At 44.7% G+C, this 22,828-nt stretch overlaps 1 protein-coding gene across 10 annotated transcripts in view; it reads left to right on the top strand.

Annotated features, from left to right (window-relative positions):
- The window catches only part of gpam (glycerol-3-phosphate acyltransferase, mitochondrial), an 82,873-nt gene that overhangs the window by 7,400 nt on the left and 52,645 nt on the right, over positions 1-22,828 (top strand). For 5 of the 10 annotated variants that reach the window (XR_015079188.1, XM_085994374.1, XM_085994377.1 and 2 more), the window contains exons 2-3: positions 11,877-11,959; positions 19,347-19,419. The exons of 2 other annotated variants lie outside the window; for them this stretch is intronic. The gene's annotated coding sequence lies outside the window, so the exon portion shown is untranslated. Of the gene's footprint in view, positions 1-11,876; positions 11,960-19,346; positions 19,420-19,452; positions 22,756-22,828 lie in introns of those variants that run through there. 3 more of the 10 variants (XM_085994371.1, XM_085994376.1, XM_085994372.1) reach the window with 3 other exon arrangements.

The raw sequence follows: 22,828 nt of genomic DNA, 5'->3' as shown, positions 1-22,828 counted from the left end.
CGAGACCTTGCACCCTCGGGCACCCCTGAGACACCACCGTTACCCCCCACCACCCCCCCAAATCCAGCCCAGGTAGACGGCATGCCGGAACCCCACGAGCCTTCGTCAACCACGCAGACACCAGCATTAACATCGGATACTGCAACACCGCCGCCGCTGCTGCGCCGATCAGAAAGACTTACTAGGCCTCCGGACAGACTGACATACCCGAACTGGTAGTACACTTCACCCCGCCGGACTCAAATCTAAACACGGGGTGAATGTGGTAAACCACTTTTATCGTTCACTACCGTTACACTATGGTTATCACTGTTATATCGTTACACTATGGTTATCACTGTTTACACTGTTGTATCACTACACAAGGTCACCTCTTGTCACGCTGTTATACCTGGGCTGACCACTGCTGACTCCGCCCATAGCTCCGCCCACTTGCCCAGGTATAAAGGTGGTCGACTGGCTGGTATTCCTCCTTGTTGGATCCGATCACCCACGAGGGTGGGCTCTGTTATTTAGCCAATAAAAACCTATAGTTACTTTCTTAACTCGTCGCTTTTCATTGGATGAATTGATAGGTATATCATGCACACCTTCTTGATCACTGTTGCCGTGATAAAGAGCTGGTAGGTCTGGCAATTCAAAGATCCACTTTTGATTTTTGGCTCCATCACATTTTTCTGGTGTATAAAATGTTATTGTATTTGTTTACCAGAGTTCCTGTACGACACAGGTATCAAGTAATCAGAACTTGCCTCACCAGTGATCATATGTCTTGAAGTTGTCGGCCCTGATTTAAGGTGATTGGCAACAGAACCAGAGGAGCATGAGGAAAAACTCTTCTATGCAACGAGATGTTGGGATTTGGAATGCACTGCCTGATAGGGCGGTGGAAACAGATTCAATCGTAGCCTTCAAAGAGGAATTGGATAAATACTTAAAGGAGAAAAAAATAGCAGGGATATGGGGAAAGAGCGGGGGAGTGGAACTAACTGGATTGCTCTTCGAAAGAGCTGGCGCAGACTTGATGGGCCGAATGGCCTCCTTCTGAGCTGTACTGTTCTATGATTCTATAAGTACTTAAAGAGTACAGTCGTTATAGGGCTCATTGTGAGGTCTTCCTTCATAAGTGGTCTCCCCAAACTCCCTTGCTGGCTCAGTTAGTCTGCACCGGCCCGTGTGGCATGATACGGATCAGGAAGGTTCCAGGTTCAGTCTGGTCTATACCGAGTGAGGCCGTCTCAACCAAAGTGCTAGTAGGGGATGCTACAGCTGGGCTCAGCGCTCCTCGACGGGGAGCGATAAATCTGCCAACGGTTCCCATTCCCGACTGCTACCTGTATTAGAAAGTGCTTTCCTGTGTGGACGCTGCCGAGGATGGAGTACAGGAAACTTTGTGATATCCGGCACCGACGGGACCGGCGTGTTGCCGATCTATCAAAACTGCCGGACATACAAAGTTAATGTTGAAGCATACGGAGGTTTTCATCTCCGTATCTGACAACAAACACTGTTGCTTAGCAACAGCTTCTAAAGAGTCAGCTGCAAGCGTCTGTAGCTGAAGCTGTTGCTATAGCTACAGACCTTGCAGTGGCTGACTGGGGAAAAAAAAAGAACGAGATCTAAAAAAACGTACAGAAAACAGCTCCTGATTTTTGCCGTTAGATCGAGTATTCCGGACATACAACCTCCGGATAAACCAAAGTTTCCTGTATTACTTTGCTGTGATTAGCTCCACAGTGGAAGAGTCGACTGCTACTCAGTGTCTAGGTTCATGAATAGCGACACGCTTGAGAACATAAGAAATAGGAGCAGGAGTAGGCCATTCGGCCCTTCGAGCCTGCTTCACCATTCAGTAAGATCATGGCTGATCTTCTACCTCAACTCCCCCTTCCCGCCCGATCCCCATATCCCTTGATTCCCTTAATATCCAAAAATCTATCAATCTCTGTCTTGAATATACTCAACGACTGAGCAGCCACAGCCCTTTGAGGTAGAGAATTCCAAAGATTCACAACCCTTTGAGTGAAGAAATTTCTCCCCATCTCAGTCTTAAATGGCCGACCCCTTATTCTGAGACTGTGACGCCCAGTTCTAGACTCCTAGCATCTACCCTGTCAAGCCCTGTAAGAATTTTATATGTTTCAATGAGATCACTTCTCATTCTTCTAAACTCTAAGGAATACAGGCCTAGTCTACTCAATCTCTCCTCATAGGACAATCCTCCTATGTGAGCAAGCAGAAGGCGGCTGGCCTCCACGGAACCGTACAGCACCTCAGCAAAGCTGTGTGACATCAGAAGAGAAGGTTAGAAAATTGGAAAAGAACGAGACAGTAACATTACTATAATAATCCAGAAGCAAATTTCAAGTTGTCCCGTTTTGAAAAATTACGCTTTGTCCCGCGTTTGATTTTTGCATTCATTCAAGGCTAAAAGAATATTATTGTAAAGAGAAACCTGTCTCCCAGTGACTTTGTACAGAGCTGGTGCTGCCTCTGTCCACTCAGCAGAGTCAGAATCCTGCAGCAGTCTGCAGCAAACTCTTTCAGCGAAGTACCTGGTCAGCAAAAGAAGATTAAACGCTGCACAACGGGCAAGCTAGCTGCACAGTCTGCTGCTCGCCTCGTCTTTTCTGGTTAAGTCACTGCGATATTGTCTCAGTTTTTTGAAGATAAAATGATTGTTACATTTATTTGTGTTTAATTCATGTTTTTAAAAAAAAATTGTGCCGTTTTTATTGGGCTCCCTTCGCCCGCAGGTGCTGAAACAGGCTGGAGGACGACAGCTGACCTCCAGCATTTCGCTCAATTAGTCATTCCTCATGTATGGGCATAGGCAGCGAGGTTATTCAACTGCCGGGGGCATCACAGCCAGGCTCCATCCTGTCCTCGCCTTGCGTCCATGAATGCTTATTATCCGGCACGGGCCAGCGGATCGAAATCAGGAGCAGGAGGCCCTTTGGCTGAATTTCCCCCCCCCTCTCTCGCCCAGGAGTGCTGAGGCCACTTGCAGCAACAACAACTTGTATTTATATAGCGCCTTTAAAGTCTCAAATCAATGAACTCAGGAATCAGGACTCAAAGCCGAGGCCTTCCCGATCCGAATGCCTCAGTGCCTGATTCAGCACTGCAGTAACTTGCTTTTGTGTAGCAGAGGTAGGGGTGAGCGAGACAATGGAGGGATTTGCAGATGAGGATTTTAAATTGAATGCAGGACAGCTGTATTTAGAAACATAGAAACATAGAAGATAGGAGCGGGAGTAGGCCATTCGGCCCTTCGAGCCTGCTCCGCCATTCAACGAGATCATGGCTGATCACCCAAACCCTAGCACCCGGCCCCTATACCGACAGCCATCCCACCCAAGCCCTATCCCCGTAACCCCACGTATTTAATCCCCCCGAACACTAAGGGCCAATTTTTATCATGGCCAATCAACCTAACCCGCACATCTTTGGACTGTGGGAGGAAACCGGAGCACCCGGAGGAAACCCACGCAAACACGGGGAGAATGTGCAAACTCCACACAGACAGTCACCCGAGGCCGGATTTGAACCCGGGTCCCTGGCGCTGTGAGGCAACAGTGCTAACCACTATGCCACCGTGCTGGAAGTCATGGAGCCCAGACGAAGGACGGCCAGCAAGGACGGTATTGGAATAATTGAATCTGGGGATGAGAAAAGCGCACCTAAGGGTCGTGGCGCAGGGACTGAGGCAGGCATTGTTACGGATATAGAAATTAGCGGTTTTGGTGATGAAGGGGATGTGGGGTTGGAAGCACAGTTTAGAGTCAAAATGATGCAGTAACTAACTGAGTCACTGGGGGTGGATAAATGCTGAAACCAATGTTCCTTCTAATTTTTTTTGTTCGCGATCCCTTTACATTTGCTGCACGGTAGCTTCCAGCAGCAACAGATTGAGAGCGGCCTCCTGATTGATGCGTGGCCTGGCGCCCGCTCACCTTAGGGGGAATATTGGCTGAAACATGTCTTCGTCAAAACATGGGTCTCAGCAGTCCTCATTGTTCCACTGAACGCAATGAGATTTACTTTGAGCAGAGGTAAGGCAAAAATACATCCTGATTCAGTGCCTAAACTCAGACATACTGGGAAGCTGTCCTCCTGGTAAGGGAGGCAGCCAGCCACCGTGGTGATTTTTCAGGGGGGGGGAAAAGTATTCAGAAGTTAGTTACTCAGTTACCTGTCTTCAGACGCACATTTAAGACTTCAGCAAGTGTACACGCATATCTTTTTCCTAATTATCCTGCGTTATTCCTCATAGTTTCCCAGATGCTGACATCAGTGCAGCAATCCAGAAGTAAATTCAAATTGAATTGGACAGTGTCACTTTATAATAGCCGTGCGGCTCCTGCTGTTCCCAGCACTATTCCCTGAGAAATGGGCCAGGGTCTCTGCCTACGGCCCTGTGAAATTGGCTTATTAAGTGTGCAGGGCTGAGCTGGTGTGTCAGCCCACTACGATAAGGAGTCGTAAGATGTGAGTTTACAGGCACTTTCTTTTTGGCTCTTCTGTAGTTTGGATCGCAGGAGAGCAACGCTGGGCGGCAGCTTCACCGTGTCCACCTTACGAAAGCCAGCTCTTCTTTCACAACAGTCCAATTGTAGGCTCACAGTTTTGTCACAGTAAGTGAGCCAGTTTTGTTAGCACGAGTCTCCCTCCAATGTCTGCATAGGGTCGTGCAAAATAACCGCATGGTTGTAATCCGGGTCATATGTTGGGGCTGGGAGACTTGGCACTCTTTTGCATCGCTCCCCCAGGCCAATTCATCTGAAGGACGGAGGGAAGGAATACCAGTGGGCATCACCATGGGTTACATTGTTCACCTGCAAGAACTTGGTCACAGAGTGGCATGGAGGTGGGCTAGGAGACAGGCCTGTTGGCAGCAGTTTCTAAAGTGTGCTGTACCTATTAGACACTTATAAACCATCATATATGAAGTGACTAGATTTGAGCACTTTTTGAGTTTCAGTGTTGATATTTTTTGCTAATTGGTTGCACCAAATCCATTCATCAGCGCTTTGTGCTTCAAATGTTGTCTTTTTTTTTTAAACAGTCAGATGAAAACCAGAAATCCATAGTATTAGCCTCACCTTGTGCTGCCTGGGGATCAAGCGTTAAAACAAGGAGGGTTGTGGAATGGAGAGTCAAAAGATGGGGTCTTCGGTTTGAGCCCTATCCTTTAGCTTCATTTGTAGCAGAATTTTACTTCTGAATTTTAAGCGTTTCGGTGTCGTTTTCTAAGTTAAGTATTTGTCTTGCTGAACTTTCATAACAGAATTAAAGGTTTATGTTAATACGTTAACAAATAAGTATTCCACAGAGCAGAGAGCCTGGAAGGGCAGTGGACAATTTGAAGGAATACTGTTCTTATAGATTTTAAAATGAGTGGGCGGAGAAAGGGTGGGGGTGGGGGTGGGGGTGGTGGCGTTATCAGGGTTCATTGTCTTAACCCAAAAACTTGAAACACTGATTTATATGTATATAAACTCCGCCTTTAACATGCAATAATCAACAAAATGGAATGTTAAACCACATAGCCAAGTTAGGGGAGTATACGTCAGAGGCAGTCATGCTTAAACTGCATTTTGCCCTGGCTGGACCATATCCTGGCAGCTGCATCTCGTTCTGCTCAACAAGATACAAGGGAAACTTCAAACCATGAGCGTGATGCAGAGGGGAGGCTGATCCTTTAGCTCAGAGGACAGAGCTATAAGGACGGACTGAAGGAGCCGTTTCACTCATGAAAGGAGGGAACACAGGCATTTAAGATAAAGGAATGCAACGTCAAATTAAACCAATGACAGCAGGGCAAAGGAGCACAAAAAGGCAACTTTAAGATTAAAGTCAGGAAGTTCTTCACAAAGATTTATTGGTATTTGGGTAAGGCAATAGAGGCTAATACCTTGCAATCAATGAACAAATATTTGGATCTGTGATTGGGGGACTGTAATTTCATTCTTTCTGGATGAGCTAGCTCAGGCTGTGTAGCCTTTCTCATCTCTGATTTCTTTTTGCCCCCTTGAATTTCACACCTCAGTATTTACCTATTTTTGTTCCTCTGACACCAATAGTCAGCTTTTTATTCCCTTACAAGTAGGCTCTTCATCATCTGTGTCCTAAGCATAGTGTGATAAAGATTTTTTTCACCAAAAGTTTTCTTTTTCAAAATTAATTTGCAAGATATTAGCTCTGATGGTGAGGACTCTGTATGGGTAGAGCTGAGAAATACCATGGGGCAGAAAACGTTAGTGGGAGTTGTATACAGACCCCCAAACAGTAATGCTGAGGTTGGGGATGGCATTAAATGGGAAATGAGAGACGCGTGCAATAAGGGCACGGCAGTTATCATGGGTGACTTTAATCTACATATAGATTGGGCTAACCAAATTAGTAACAATACTGTGGAGGAGGAATTCCTAAAGTGTATACGGGATGGTTTCCTGGACCAATATGTCGAGGAATCAACTAGAGATCAGGCCATCTTAGACTGGGTATTATGTAATGAGAAAGGATTAATTAGCAATCTTGTGCGAGGCCCCTTGGGGAGGAGTGATCATAATATGATAGAATTCTTCACTAAGATGGAGAGTGAAGTAGTTGACTCAGAGACTAGGGTCCTGAATTTAAATAAAGGAAACTATGATGATATGAGGCGTGAGTTGGCTAGGATGGATTGGGGAGCATTACTTAAAGGGTTGATGGTGGATAGGCAATGGCAAACATTTAAAAATCGCATGGATGATCTACAGAATTTGTTCTTCCCTGTTTGGCATAAAAAAAACAAAAAAGCTGACTCAACCATGGCTAACAAGGGAAATTAGGGATAGCATAAGATCCAAGGAGAGGACATATAAATTGGCCAGAAAAAGCAGCAAAGCTGAGGATTGGGAGCAGTTTAGGATTCAGCAAAGGAGGACAAAGGGATTAATTAAGAGGGGGAAAAATAGAATAAGAGAGTAAGCTTGCAGGGAACATAAAAACTGACTCAAAGCTTCTATAGATATGTGAAGAGAAAAAGATTGGTGAAGTCAAGCGTAGGTCCCTTGCAGTCAGAATCAGGGAAATTTATAATGGGGAACAAATAAATGGCAGACCAATTAAATACATACTTTGGTTCTGTCTTCACAACTGAGGACACAAATAACCTCCCAGAAATGTCGGGGAACATAGGGTCTAATGAGAGGGAGGAATTGAATTAAATCAGTATTTGTAGGGAAATGGTGTTAGGGAAATTGACGGGATTGAAGGCCACTAAATCCCCAGGGCCTGATAATCTACATCCTAGGGTACTTAAGGAAGTGGCCCTAGAAATAGTAGATGCATTGCTGGTCATTTCCAAAATTCTATAGACTCTGGACAGTTCCCATGGATTGGAGGGTAGCTAATGTAACCCCTCTATTTAAAAAAGGTGGTAGAGAGAAAACGGGGAATTATAGACCGGTAAGCCTGACATCGGTAGGCCTGACATCGGTAGTGGGGAAAATGCTAGAGTCCATTATAAAAGATGTAATAGCAGAGCACTTGAAAAACAGTGACAGGATCGGACAAAGTCAACATGGATTTACAAAAGGTAAATCATGCTTGACTAATCTACTGGAATTTCTTGAGGATGTAACTGGTAGAATAGATAAGGGAGAACCAGTGGATGTGGTGTATTTGGACTTTCAGAAGGCTTTCGATAAGGTCCCGCATAAGAGATTAGCGTGCAAAGTTAAAGCACATGGGATTGGGGGTAAGGTACTGACTTGGATAGAGAACTGGTTGGCAGACAGGAAGCAAAGAGTTGGAATAAATGGCTCTTTTTCCGAGTGGCAGGCAGTGACTAGTGGGGTATCGCAGGGATCGGTGCTAGGACCCCAGCTATTCACAATACATATTAATGATCTAGACGAGGGAACTAGATGTAATATCTCCAAGTTTGCAGATGACACAAAGCTGGGTGGGCGTGTGTGCTGTGAGGAAGATGCAGAGAAACTCCAGTATGATTTGGACAGGTTGGGTGATTGGGCAGATGCATGGCAGATGCAGTATAATGTGGATAAATGCGAGGTTATCCACTTTGGTGGCAAAAACAGGAAGGCAGATTATTATCTGAACAGCAATATATTGGGAAAAGGGGAAGTGCAACGAGACCTGGGTGTCCTTGTGCGCCAGTCGCTGAAGGTAAGTATGCAGGTGCAGCAGGCGGTTAAGAAGGCAAGTGGTATGTTGGCCTTCATAGCGAGAGGATTCGAGTACAGGAGCAAGGATGTCTTGCTACAGTTGTACAGGGCCTTGGTGAGACCACACCTTGAATATTGTGTGCAGTTTTGGTCGCCTTATCTGAGGAAGGATGTTCTTGCCATGGAGGGAGTGCAGCGAAGATTCACCAGACTGATACCTGGGATGGCAGGAATGACGTATGAAGAGAGATTGGGTCGATTAGGCTTATATTCGCTGGAGTTTAGAAGAATGAGAGGGGATCTCATTGAAACTTATAAAATTCTAACAGGACTAGACAGACTAGATGCAGGAAGGCTGTTCCCGATGGCAGGGGAGTCCAGAACCAGGGGTCACAGTCTAAGGATAAGGGGTAGGCCATTTAGGACAGAGATGAGGAGGAATTTCTTCACCCAGAGAGTGGTGAACCTGTGGAATTCTCTACCACAGAAGGCAGTGGAGGCCAATTCATTAAATATATTCAAGAAGGAGTTAGGTATATTTCTTAAGGCTAAAGGGATCAAGGGATATGGGGAGAAAGCAGGGACAGGGTACTGAGTTTGGATGATCAGCCATGATCTCATTGAATGGCGGAGCAGGCTCGAGGGGCCGAATGGCCTACTCCTGCTCCTATCTTCTATGTTTCGATGTTTAAGTCTTATTTGTCTGCTGTGCGGGAGTGGGGAAGGATGAAGCTAAAAGGCTTCTTCATAATCTAGACCCATCACCTTGTCAAATGCAATTATAGTTTCTTTAATTGAATTTTTCAGATGCGCCAAGCAAAATTGGTAGTTATTTCAAATTATACGTCATTCATTGAAACCCACCGAGAGAGCTCCTTTTATTCCCTTGCTCTTTCTCAGCACTCTGATCGGTACTGGTATATAGAAATTAGATTCCATTGGGCTGGTAAGACACGATTAAAATATTTCTTCTTGGCTGCATTTTGAGTGACATCTGCTCTTTCATAGAGGAAATTCTCTTGGTGATTGTGTTTACATAAGAAATAGGAGCAGGAGGAGGCCATTCGGCCCTTCAGGCCTGCTCCACCATAATTTGACTGGTTGCGATGGCCAGGAATCGAGCCCGGGTTAACTGCTTGGAATGTAGCTCTGCTCCCCACTATACCACCATCGCACGCCTTTACACTGCACAAGACCACCACCTTCCCCTTCAAATAACTGACCTTTTAGTTGAAATGGAGCACAAATTATACAACAAAAAGGACCTGGTTAACAAGGAGGTTTGTGTGCAGGCTTTGTCCTTGTTTACAGTAATGACACTGCGTGCAACTGATGTTAAGCAGGTCATAGGGCCAGAAATTCGGGTCCCCGCGGGTGAGTACGCGCTGTGTACTCACCTGTCTGGCCAACGAAAGTGCCGGTTTCGTGCATGCACTGGAAACCAGAACTTCCGTTCCCTTGAAGGAAGGGGTTCGAGGGTCAAACGCGTGCGCCGGAGAGGCAGCGCGTAGACCTTGAACTTCCACTTTTTTCACAGGTTTCTCCGTGAGGGTAAGTCTCCAGCAGCTGCGCGTGAAAAAATCAGGCACAAGGCCTGCTTTTAACAAGGTAAGAGGTGAATTAAGTAAAATGTAAACATTTTTTCCCCACAGGTCTATCATTTTTAAATACTTTAAAGAAAGGTAAGTTTATTTTTAGCCCCGTTAAAAACTTTAATTAATTTTTTCAAAAATTATAATTTTCGTTTAAAATTGTTAATTTATGTAATTTATAGTTATTTTAAAAATGTGATTTAAAAAAAAAAATTATTTGAAGTTTTACTTAGGTTTTGGGGCTGATCTCTATTCATAGATTTGACAGGCCTTCCTGTCAAATCTATTAATGGAGATTCCCTGCTACCATTGGCTCTCCATGGCCCACGTGATCCCAGGGGACGCTTCGAACTAACTGCGCCCCTGGGATACACAAGCACTGTGCACCGGCTGTTGGAGGAGGCCCAGGATCGGAATCCCATGCGGGCCCACAGCTCAACGGCAGGCGCGCTAGGTAAGTGCAGGTCGTGGGCTTGCACCCGCGGGAAGCCCCCGACCCGAATTTCTGGGCCATAGACTCCCAGAAGGAGGCCATTCGGCCATTGTGCTGGCTCTTTGAAATGAGTCCCACCCCCCTGCTCTTTTCCCATAGCCCTGCAAAATGTAGCGCTTCAAGTATAGATTCAGTTCCATTTTGAAAGTTACTATTGAATCTGCTTGCACCACCCTTGTACTGTAGCCAGGTTATTCAGAAGTTAAGGTGACCTGGCTTATAAAATGTTTACAGATTGTAATGACCTGCTTAGAAATTCAGTCTGGTGCCATATGTTCAAAGCAATCCAGTGGATTCTTGGTAACTTCATTTAAAATATTCACATTCTGGTAACTTTGAAACAAAAGCAATGGCAAGGGTAAAATAATTGCAACAGTTTGCTCAATTTTACCAGATCTGTTTACAATTATGTTATTAATTATTATCTGGAAGTATATTTGGCTTTAAAAATTGAGTTTGGTGATAAGCCAGATGGTTTGTGGGATGGGTAACGTTAACAGGAGAAGGAGCCAATGATAACTCGGTGAGCTAGGGCTAGTGTAGTTCATTGAAAAATGCCAGCAAAAGATTATTGTAGTTTATCTCTAAAGCCAGCACTGATCCTAAAGCTGCAGTACTTAAAATATACCATTTTTTAACATAAGTTTTATTGCAACCCTAACTTAACATCATTTAAGAGTGTTTTTGTTTAAGCATTTCTGACTTTGCTGAACTTGTGCAAACTTCCTTTTTTACTTAGAGGTTTTACTGTGGTGGTGTCTTTGGTAGTTCTGGAACATTAAGTGCTCCTTTTTAAGTAGCTGTAGCCTCATCCATCGATAAGGACAGTGAGACATGTGAGGACGGCGAAGTTATTTAACAATAATAACAAAAACTGGCACTTATTTAGTGCCTTTAATGTAACAAAGCATCTCAGGATGTTTGACAAAGTGGTGAATTGCACACTAGGCAGGAATTGGGACGAGGAATTAGGGGAGGTTTTGAGGAGGGATTTGAAGGTGCTGAGTGACGTGTCAAGGCAAGGGGTTTCGGAAGAGAATTCCCGAATGCAGCTATGTGATGCCTGAAGGCTCTGCCACTAATGGTAGCGCAGAGGGAGGAGGATACACTAGTTCAGACTCAGAACAGCAGAGGACACTCGTTGGGATGTAGGGCTGGGGGAGGTTGCAGAAGGAGGTTGGACTGAGACCATGGAAAGGTCTGCAAACAAGGATGAGAATTTTGAAATCAGTGGGCTCGGGCATGAGGGAGCCAATGGAAGCCAGCCAAGATGGGCAGGATTTACCAATATAATAATGAAAAAAAGGAAATGCAGCAATAATGAAATTGACCATTCATAGTCATTTCATGTCATTCTATAAATCATGCCATCACTGCCAGCCAATCAGGTGTCAACTTTTACCAGGTGAGGCAGATTCTTATCACTGAACATGCAGCCTTCAGGGAAAAAATGTGTTGGTCTGATGACTTGAAAATGTGCGAGCTATGTTGAAATAATGACAGCTGTCCTGAGAGCACCAGCTAGTCAGAGTCGGGGACAGACACCATTTCATATTTCAAGTTAGGTAATTTATAATATACAATTGAAATTCAATTATCTACCTTCCTGATTAGCTGCCTGAACTTTGGACAACAGAGCTGGGAGTATCTGCTAAACGGAGTGGCAACGGGAATTTGGTGAGAGTGGGAATTCACTGGTAAGTAGTACAGATAGTGTGTTATTAAACTGAAATAAATAATAAGTAGGATACTAAACTTAAAAAAAAATATATATATAATGTAAGTAGATAGCCTTTTAAGCAAAATGATTGGATAGCTGAGACCCATTGCCTGCAATTCCTGTGCTATGTGGGAACTCCAAGACACTTCGTGTGTCCTGGATAACCACAGGTAAAGGAAGTGCCTCCAGTTGCTCGAGCTTGCGCTCTGGGTTTCTGAGCTTGAGGAGCGGCTGCAGTCAGTGCAGGACATACGGGAGGCTGAGAATTTCCTGGAGCACACTTTCCAAGGGGTGGTCACCCCGCAGCTATGGAGAGTTCATGGGAATAGTAAGTGGGTGGCCATCCGGCAGGGTAGGAAGAGGCAGACAGTGCAGGAATCCTCCGGGAGTCTGGCACACTCAAACCGGTTTTCAGTGAGGGTGACAACACCTCGCGAGTGCAGTCCAGAGCGCATCCACGGCACTGTGGGGCAAATGACTGCACAGGGGGGCAAAGCAGAGTGTCGAACTGCAGTGGTCCTAGGGGATTCGATAGTCAGGGGGATACACAGGCGTTTCTGCAACCGATGTCAGTCCCGCATGGTGATGCCTCCCTGTGCCAGGGTAAAGGATGTCACTGAGAGGGTGCGGAACATTTTGAAGGGGCAAGGTAATCCATCTAGGAACCAATGACATAGGAAGGAAAAGGGATGATGTCCTGCGGTCAGAGTTTCAGGAGCTCGGGGGGGAAATTAAAGAGCAATGATTGGCAAAAGAACCAGAGGCGACATGAAGAAACTTTTTTTTAACGCAGCGAGTTGTTGTGATCTGGAATGCACTGCCTGAAAGGGTGATGGAAGCAGATTCAATTGTAACTTCAAATGGGAATTGGATAAATACTTAAAGGGAAAAACATTACTGGCCTATGGGGAAAGAACAGGGAAGTGGGACTGATTAGTTAGTTCTTCCAAAGAGCCAGCACAGGCACGATGGGTCGAATGGCCTCCTTCTGTGCTGTATCATTCTATGATTCTAACACCTTGTGTGGGGCATGGCTTCATTGTAAGGCTTGTGGACACTAATCATCTCCTGTCTGACTTAATCATCCTCACAGCCCGAGAAAGATTACTTCCACTCTATGTTATTATTATGCAGTCTTCACTCTGGTGCCTAGGGTATTGCTGTGCTAGAAGTGTGAGACTATTATGGCAGATAAGGAAGGTTCTTTTGTTCTAATCTTGTGTGATTACTTTTCCATTTTCTCCTTTTCAGCTTCCTCTTATCCTGAAGTTGCTAACTTGTGCTGCAGTGCAGTGCCGTAGTCACCAGCACCCCTCTGGCACTTGCTCCAGTGGCCATATTTTACGCACGAGCCTGGAGTTGCGAGTGCTGGTGGATTCACAGCTGAGCCCAGGCTGTTCTCGCTCACTTTGCAGCATGGTTCAGTAGTTAGCAGGCAGAGGAGCCCTGGCTGGTGTTTTATACCCTCCCTTGCCAGGCTGTCTGCTATAGAGTCTCCACTGCTGCTCTGGCTGAGATCAATTAACTCAGCACAGACTAGGGATTGACCCCGGGGTGCAGTGCCAAACCAACTTGTGCATATACCTGCTGAGCCTGTAGTCTTGTGATTCTATCCATCCTCTGGATGAGATATTAAACTGATGCCATGTATGCCTGTTTTAGTGCTTCTGGTGTTGCACTATTCAGAGAAGAGCAGGGAGTTCTCCCCATTTCCTAGCTGGAATTCCTCCCTCAATAAACACCAGCAAAAACAGGTCATTCATCTCATTGTTGCTTGTGGGAGTTTAGTGTGCACAAAATGGCTGCTGCGAATCCTCACATAACAGCCGATTGGGCCTATACTCCCTGGAGTTTAGAAGAATGAGAGGTGATCTCATTGAAATATATAAGATTCTGAGGGGGATTGACAGGATAGACACTGAGAGATTGTTTCCCCTGGCTGGAGTGTCTAGAACTAGGGGGCATAGTCTCAGGATAAGGGGTCGGGCCTTTAAGACTGAGATGAGGAATTTCTTCACTCGGAGGGTTGTGAATCTTTGGAATTCTCTATCCCAAAGGGCTGTGGATGCTGAGTCGTTAGTATATTCAAGGCTGAGATAGATTTTTGGACTCTAGGGGAATCAAGGGATATGGGGATCGGGCGGGGAAGTGGAGCTGAGGTCGAAGATGGTGGAGCAGGCTCGAGGGGCCGTATGGCCTACTCGTGCTCCTAATTCTTATCTGCACTTTAAAGTAATTCATTGTATGTGAAGTGCTTGAAGATGTTTCTGAGAGATAATGAAATGCAATGTAAATGTGAGCCTTTTTTTCTTGTTAAGAAAGAAACGGGGTTTCTTTCCCCAAAGGGTGACTTTATTACATATCTACCATTTTACACTCAACATGATTTGAGCCTCAAGACCCCAAACAACATGTTGTTTGCCTCTTCCCAATCCACGGATCACCAGTTGAAATGCACGGGTCAAGATGCAGTTATATTTTAGCAGAGATCACGAGGCTAAGTGGGGCCTGTCTGAGGCCGATGGGCAATTCTTTATCACCGCAGTGCTGCGGCAGCGTCTGTACACCAGTTCCAGTAAACACAAGGCGGTCCTCTGTCTAACAATGGAACAACGCGAGCAATTTAAAAACAATCTCCCAGGCACTGTAAGGTAAATGAAGTGTGAAATTAAGCCTGCCAAATGCTTGTCTGTGTGCAGTCCTGCTGGAAAAAAAACCCTGCCGTTTATGTTTGGAGTCAGGTTTGTGATGCTCCTGTGTTTGTATCATCTGAGGCAGGGCTTTTCCCACTCCTTGTCACACAAGCAGTTATACTCATGAAGTCTTTAATTATTTACTTGAATTACAGTATTAGAATTCACGACTGTAATTAACTGGTTTATTCTATAAACTAAACGAGATAACTGACCACGTTTTAATATAATAGCCATAAATATTCCCCCGAGTTCAATAAATGTCCCATAAATATGCATGTATAAAAATACATTTGGATGGTAAGTAACATCTGTGAGCAACTTAGTGCTGTCTCTCAAATTAATTAGGAAGAAAACACTATCATTCATTGTGTTGTACTGTGCTTGGATCTAAATCCAAAGAAAAATCTTGTATTTATATAGCACTTTATTATCATGTGACTCAGAAACGTCCCTAAGTGATTCTCACAGAATTAATTAATTTGAATTGCAAACATGGCAGACTTTTTTGCACAGCAAGATCTCGCCAACAGCAATAAGATAATTAACCATTTAGTCTATTTTTGGTAGCGTTTGTCGAGGAAGCAATGTTAGCCAGGACACTGGGAGAACTCCCTGCTTTTCGTATAGTGCCACAGGATCTTTAACGTTCACCTGAACCACCGGAATAGACGATGCGGCCTTCGTTTAACGCCCCACCCAAAAGACGGCGCCTCAGACAATTGCAACCATCCTTCAGTTCTGTTCCGAGGGGCCAGCCTAGATAATGTGGTCACGTCCTGGAGCAGCGCTCGAGAACCGACAACCTTCTGACTCCGATTGCTACCAATTGAGCCAAGGAAAATTCACAGCAATTTTTCAGTAATGATAGAGCTGCAGATGAATTCAGTTTACTGGAGACTGCTGGCAGGTCCAGGGAATTCCAGGCTCCCTGGATTAGCCGTTTTAAAAAATAAATAAAATATTTTCCGCTCACACACACATGCTAAAATAAGACCTTAAATGACAGAATTAAAACTCCTCAAATGTCAGGAGTAACTTTATTCCAGTGATATAAACCCTATACAATTAGAATATGCTCTTAGAAATTTTAAAGATTTTGCTTCTCCTGTCCTGACTGTCTCTTCCAGTCTCTTTCTTGCTAACCTATTCTGTACCGTGAATAACTTTGAACACTTTTACTTAAGTCTTGGATTCTGCTGTCTAATGTGGCATATACATTGAAACAAATTGTCCTCTGGTTGGTTAACCTCTAAGCCAATTGAGGCCTAGGCACGAAGGTTGATCTGGTAACATTAGAGAGAAGACCGGATCAACTTTTGATGCAATTTTTATGTCAAATACAGCACCACAACCACCAAATGAGTTATCTTGTCTGCAAAGCTCACTGATGCACAGTCGAGGTAACTGGTCCGTTGTGCTCCAAGTATAAAGGTTAATAAAAGAAAAAAAATTGGAGTAGATCACTTACTTAGATTGGTCTGAATTACTTTCTGTGGCTCCTCAGGCTATTAGGCCAGTGTTCTCTGTCCTGTGTAATAAATCAAAGGCCCTTGTGCCGGTGGGATTTCTGAGTTAGTATTTTGCAGCTATGCTTTGACACTTTAACCATGATATATGCTACGGTTTGTAGGAACATACAGTTATATATTGAGTTCTTAACCGTGTTAGGTGCACTTAAAGGACATTAATTACACCAGACATGGCTCAGTTGGTAGCAATCTTGCCTCTGAGTCAGAAGGTTGTGGGTTCAAGTCCCACTCCAGAGGCTTGAGCGCAAAAATCTAGGCTGACATCCCAGTGCAGTGCTGAGGGAGTGCTGCACTGTCGGAGGTGCCGTCTTTCGGATGTAAAAGATCCTATGGCACTATTTCGAAGAAGAGCAGGGAAGTTATCCTCGGTGTCCTGGTCAATATTTATCCCTCAATCAACATCACTAAAAACAGATTATCTGGACATTATCACAATGCGGAGCTTGCTGTGCGCAAATTGGCTGCTGCGTTTCCTACATTCCAACAGTGACTGCACTTCAAAAGCTACTTTATTGGCTGTAAAGCGCTTTGGGACATCCGGTGGTTGTGAAAAGCGCGATATAAATGCAAGTCTTTATTTCTTTAGTAAAGACAATCTGGTTACCCACAATTAAAGGGGTTGTGGCTGTGCAGGTTATCTTGTTAGGGGAGACCCAGGAAAATGATAATGGTGGTTGTTGCAAGTGAGTAGTGTTGAGAGGGTTGAAAGCTAGAGCTTTATAAAAGAAGCATTTAAATGTATTTCTTTTGTTTCTTTGTAAGCTGGCATACTGTATGCTTTGACTGAAAAATACCAGTGGAATGCGCTTGCAATGTTATCGACAAGATGCCAAATGCTTATCAGATCTGAAATGAGTAACACTGTTATAGTGTGTCAAAATGTCATTAAAGCTGCATTTTTCAAGCAAGGTTAGAACGCAGAAGAAGACAGGGAGTGGTGAATTCTGCATTCATTATTTTGTGTCAAAAGTCAGAGTAGCTGAATGTTCTCTATTTATTCTGGACTTCAGTTGGGAAGGTCGCTGTCGAGCAACAGGGGGAGAGGGGGACGTTGCCCAGTTTGGTCACCAGCACAAACAAATTTAAAAGAATCCAGCGAGATGAGGAATAAACCACGAAGTCAAAGGGGGAATGGAAAATGTTGCCAAGGTAAAACTTGACTTGGAAGTAGTTCTCCTCTAGGCTTTGAAATCTGAGCTCACCCAAATAAGTAACCCATCATCGAAGTTTTAAATCAGAGGACATGTCTTCATGGTCAACGGGAAAAGGGTACCTGCAGCCACAATATGTAATCGGGTGATTTTATAATATAGCATTTACCTCGCAGAATTCCTGCTGACGCTAGCCCCGACTGGTGGCAGCAAATGAGGCCGTGTTGCTGCCTACAGAAGTTCCGACCCATTTAACAGAGATGGTTTTCAATGTTTTCAGAGAGGCTACTATCTTTTCTGGCATCAGGGTGCTGCTGTTTTTAGCCCATTTATAGATGTGACATTCACTTGCTGGCCTGCATTAATCCTGCCCAGCCTTTAAGGGAGGCTAGAAAAAGATGCAAAGAGAAATCAAGGTGAAGGGCAAAGCACATAGAACCTTACAGCAGAGAAGGAGGCCATTCGGCCCATCGGTCTGTGCTGGCTATTTGATAGAGCTGTCCAATTTAGTCCCATAACCCTGCAAATTAGTCCTCTTCATGTCCAATTGCCTTTTAAAATTCCTATGGAATCTGCTTCCACCACAATTTCAGGCAGTGCATTCCCGATCATAACAACCCTCTGTGTGAAGAAATTTCTCCTCATTTCCCCTCTAGTTCTTTTGCCAATTATTTAAAATCTCTGACTTCAGGTTACTGACCCGCTTACCAGAGAAAATAGTTTCTCTGTCAAAACCCCTCATAATTTTGAATACCTCGATTAGGTATCCCCTTGACCTTTTCTGCTCTAAGGAGAACAATCTCCGCTTCTCCAATCTCTTCACATAACTGAACTTCCCTCATCCCTGGCATCATCCTGGTAAACCTCCTCTGTACCCTCTCCAGGGCCATGACATCCTTCCTAAAGTGTGGTGCCCAGAATTGTGCACAATGCTCCAGCTGAGGCACATGGTGCAGGACATCACCAAGTGAGTAAAAGAGAAGGGAGGTGAATCAGAAAGTAGTGATTAGGTGTTTCTAATCTTTCACTTTAAAAGCCGGAAGACTGTAGGAGGAAAGAAAGAATGAGGAGATAGCAAGGATTCCACCATTTTAAGATCCTAGGAAAAATATAGAGTGGAGATTTAGGGATGAGAAATTGTGCAGTTGTTTGTGCTGTGAAATGTTTCCTGCACCATAAATGAGACGGAATGGCACGTCACCAGCAGCCTCACGTTATATCATCAAGTAATTGTGTAATATCAACCTACCTTCAAAGTATTTATTGGTACTTCGGGAGGCCTTTTGCTGTATGCAGTCAATTTCCGGCTCGGTCACACCCTGAAGGAGCAGAGAATGCTACAACCGCATCCCCTTGGGACTAGAGAGTCTTTTACTTCAAGAACGAAGCATTTTCAAGTTTTAAAGCAGATATAGTGCGACTACTTGAAGTTTCATTTCGCCAAATTATCCAGTTGGCTGCTGATGGTGACATTTTCTGGTGGGAAGCAAGATTGCATTCTAAAAGGCTTTCGCTGTATTACCACAGAATGTGTAGTGAATATAAAGGGATTTTTTGTATTGCCTAATTTCTCGCACTCAACATTGCCACTGGTGGTGTTATTGTACTGCAATTAAAGATCAAGGTGAGCCTTAGTATTTTTTTGAAGAGTGAGTACAGATCCCATATTCTCAGCATTGTCTCTCTGTTAGCGGGGGTGGGGGCCCCTACCTGTAGAATTAGGATTAGATCTCACACTTGTGTACAAATCATTGACTGTTTTAAAATAAATGAAGTCGAGCCCTTCTACTCACTCGACATAATTCTAGGTCTGATGGTGTGATTTATGCAGCGAATATTGTAAGAAGTGTCTGGCACGGAGTCCAAGGTTCAGAGAAAGCAACTTGCACGGCAGCGAGCATTTCAAAATTTCATTCATTTTTGCAGGATTGTTTAAGCATTGTTGAAGAGGCTTTTAAAAAAAATATGTTTAATTTTTAACATTTCAGAAGTGGAGAGTGGGCAGAAGCAGTTTTAATGTGAAATTTTTCCTCTACTGAAGACCTGAACTTTGACTTGGGGGTAAGTTCGACAGCTGTCTGCAGCACCTTGCTTTAGAGGTCGGTCTTCACATATGAGCCTGGGCAGTGAGTACCGACCAATTTGACGCCATTGGATAGCAATCAAGAGTTGGAATCTAGGCTGTTGTTTTCCTGCTTCCTAGTCTGGAGTTTTGGCCCAATTGCTTTAACAGTTGATGGCTCCATTATAAAACATAATTCACTGACATCTTTGCCTCGTGTGCAGACTTGCAGGTTTTCTTTTCGTATTTCAACTTTCGAAACTTGACTGCAAGACTTAACTAGGAAATGTTCAAATGAGCAAGACTTAAGGCGAAAAATGGCAGGAAAATGCTCTGATTTATTGTTTCTGAAATATCATAAATCTGTGTAGATGTGTACGGATTGTAAATATCCGTGCACTTGTCCTTGCTACTGGCTCTCCTAATTGGTTCAGCAGAATGCTAGTACTGTTTGCAGTTCCAGCGATATGGGATTTGATTTTATTCAGCTCTGTCAGCCTTTTTTGCTGTGGGTTCTTGCTATTTGTACTCAAGAACCAGCTTGACTCAAAGTTGTGGATTGGCCCCGTTCCAGGACCTGAGCACATAAACCAGGCTGAAGCTGCATTAAGAGTTGTGTAATTGGAGAGAGCATCACTCAGATGAGAAACTAAACTGAACTATGGCTGACTGTCTAAAAGATCCCATGGCACTATTTGAAGAGCAGTAAGGAGATCTCCTGGTATCCTGACCAATAATTTTCCCCCATTCAACACCCCCAAAAAACAGATTAACGATCACTCATCACATTTGTTATTTGTTGGGCTTTGCTGTGTGCAAATTGGCTGCTACGTTTGCCTACATAACAGCAGTGACTGCACTTCAAAAGTAATTCATTGGCAGTGAAGTGCTTTGAGATATGTGAGGACATGACGAAGTGCTAGGTCGTCCTTTGTTATTTCTTCTCTCATCCTCTCAGTGTGCCAATTGTATGTTGGTACGGCTCCATGGATTGGTACCAGCAGTCCTCTGGTACCCTGTCCATGAGGCCATTCTTCACATATAAGCCTAGACAGTAAGGCTATTTGACCATGGACAGCATCGCCTTGATCCAAATCCTGTCATCGTCCACACCCACACATTTGTCGGCAATAGTCACAGGTTAATAATCGTGAGCACGAACCCAGGCTATTTTCTTTTGGACCTTTTAGCCCAGGAGCATTAAAGTCGACTGTTGCCCCAGCTGAGATCAACTAACTCAACGCTGATCAGAGACAAACCTGCAATCCCCGCAGACCTGTACGGTCCCATGCCACAGCCATTTGGAGGAGCATACCTTAAAATAGTTTTTTTTCCATGCCTGTGGTTCCTTTTGCTAAGTATGCAGTCAGTTTTGGATCAGACTCACAACCTTAAGTAGAGAATGCCAGACCTGTGCATTAAGGACACTTTCAAGTTTTAAAAGTCCAAGAATTGCACCTGACTTGGTGCTTTCTCCATTTTTAATCAAACTGCCAGGAAGCTCTGTGTAACCATCTGTTTAAACACTTGTTTAGACACCCAGTTGCATTAGCCCTATTACCAGCATATTTGTAAATAATGGCTTTGCCATACAACTTTAAACAGATACAGAAATGTTATATTATTTCCTATTTGATTGTGTCTAGTTTCCAGAGGCTACAATTTTGTTTGTTGCAGCTGTGTTCTCCTACAGTTAACTTATTTTTAATCATGTACTTTTGACCTTAAAAAAAAAAAAAATCGGCAGACTCCAAATAACTTGAGTAATTTGCAGGATACTCCTCCCGCATTTAGTTTCTTGGAACATTTTGTCTAAAAATGTAAAATGAAATTACTTTGAGCAACTTCCTCAGGTGCCTCAGTTGATAAGTTCCCTGCTTAACGAGGTAAGAAAGAAAAGACTTCCATTTACATAGTGCCTTTCCCACCCTCGGGACGTCCTAAAGCATTTCACAGCCAATGAAGTGCAGTCTGTTGTTACGTAGGGAGAACGCAGCAGCCAATTGGCACACGTTAAGGGCCCACAAACAGCAAAAGAGATGAATCACCAGTTAAATTTGTTTTTGGTGGTATTGGTTGGGGGCTAAATATTGGAAAAGAAACCAGAAGCACTTCCTGCTCCTATTCGTATAGTGCCACAGCATCTTTTCTGTCGAGTAGAAGTGGTCTCAGTTTAATGCCCGATCGGAAAGACATCGGGGGAGAAATTCAGTGGGCTGCACCACCAGTTAGCGCCTAAAGAGGGCACTCAATGGCTTTAGCGCCACTGGCCACGCCTCCCGTGATATTTAGCTGGGGCGCTAATGGCAGCGTTAGCCTGTTGCGCTACGCCGCCACCGATGACGTCATCGGTGTGCGCAGCGCCCCGCTACCGCCCCGATCGCAATATTTGGCAGCGGCCGCCTCTGTAGCGCCGCTCGCTAATCGCGCCCGGTTCACGGGGCCTACCTGTGGCGGCAGTGGCGCAAATTAAGGTGGAGGTGCGGGGCGGCCATTTTTTCTGGCAGCCGCCTGCCTGCACCTCCGTCCCCGGCCTCCTGTTCTCCCCCCGCGGCATTGCCGGCTGTTTTCCGAGAGCCCGGCACTTCTCCTCGGTGCCGGGCTCTTCTGCCGGCACTCGCGATCGCGCATCGCGCTGATGCAGGCCCCTCCCCCTTAAGAATGGGAGGAAGGCCTGCAGTACCGCAGTGTGTGGCGCTGTGGCACATTGCGCTGCGATATTCAGTTTCAGCGTCCTAAGAGGGATGCGGAGCACCTCGAGCCTCGCCCCGTGTCCCTCTTGGGGCGCTCAAACTGAATTTCCGGCGATCGCTGCTGCTCCGATCGCAGCGCAAAATCTGGCGCCCAGGCGAGCTTGGCGCCCCGTTTGCGGCTCAACCCAATTTCTCCCCCATCATCTCTAACAATGTAGCACTCCCTTAGTACGACACTGAAGATTCAACCTAGATTACTTGCTAATCTGTATGATGCTGAGCAGGATGGTCTTGGATTGGATTCCTGGTTTTACTGAGTTACCTCACCTCGGCCAGGGACACTACAAGATACTGCCACCCCAGCCAAGATCAATAAGCGCAGACCAGGAGATGAACCTGGGACCTCCTGGCTTGTATTGCTCAGCTACACACTGCGTTAGCCGCTGGTGGAGCCCTTTTATAAAAAAAAAAAAAAAAAGTTACAGTTGTCTTCCAAGTAACATTTGATAAGTGAGTTTGTTACCATAAATGTTGAATTGATATCTGTAAGGTCCCCAAACAAAGCATGATTTTAATATCGGTGGACTGGATCAGGACTCAATGGATAGATCAGACGCTTTGGATAAATCCCTAGAACAAAGGGTGAGTTTATTGCACTTGTTTAATACTTACCATAAAAATGTCCTCAATGCACCGAGAGATTTTGGCCTTTTTT

This window comes from Somniosus microcephalus, chromosome 8, assembly GCF_052327205.1.
Source record: "Somniosus microcephalus isolate GS21.2 chromosome 8, FLI_Smic_1.0, whole genome shotgun sequence".
Lineage (NCBI taxonomy): Eukaryota > Metazoa > Chordata > Chondrichthyes > Squaliformes > Somniosidae > Somniosus > Somniosus microcephalus.
Note: the sequence above shows the minus strand (reverse complement) of the source record. Positions and strands in the feature narration are given on the sequence as shown.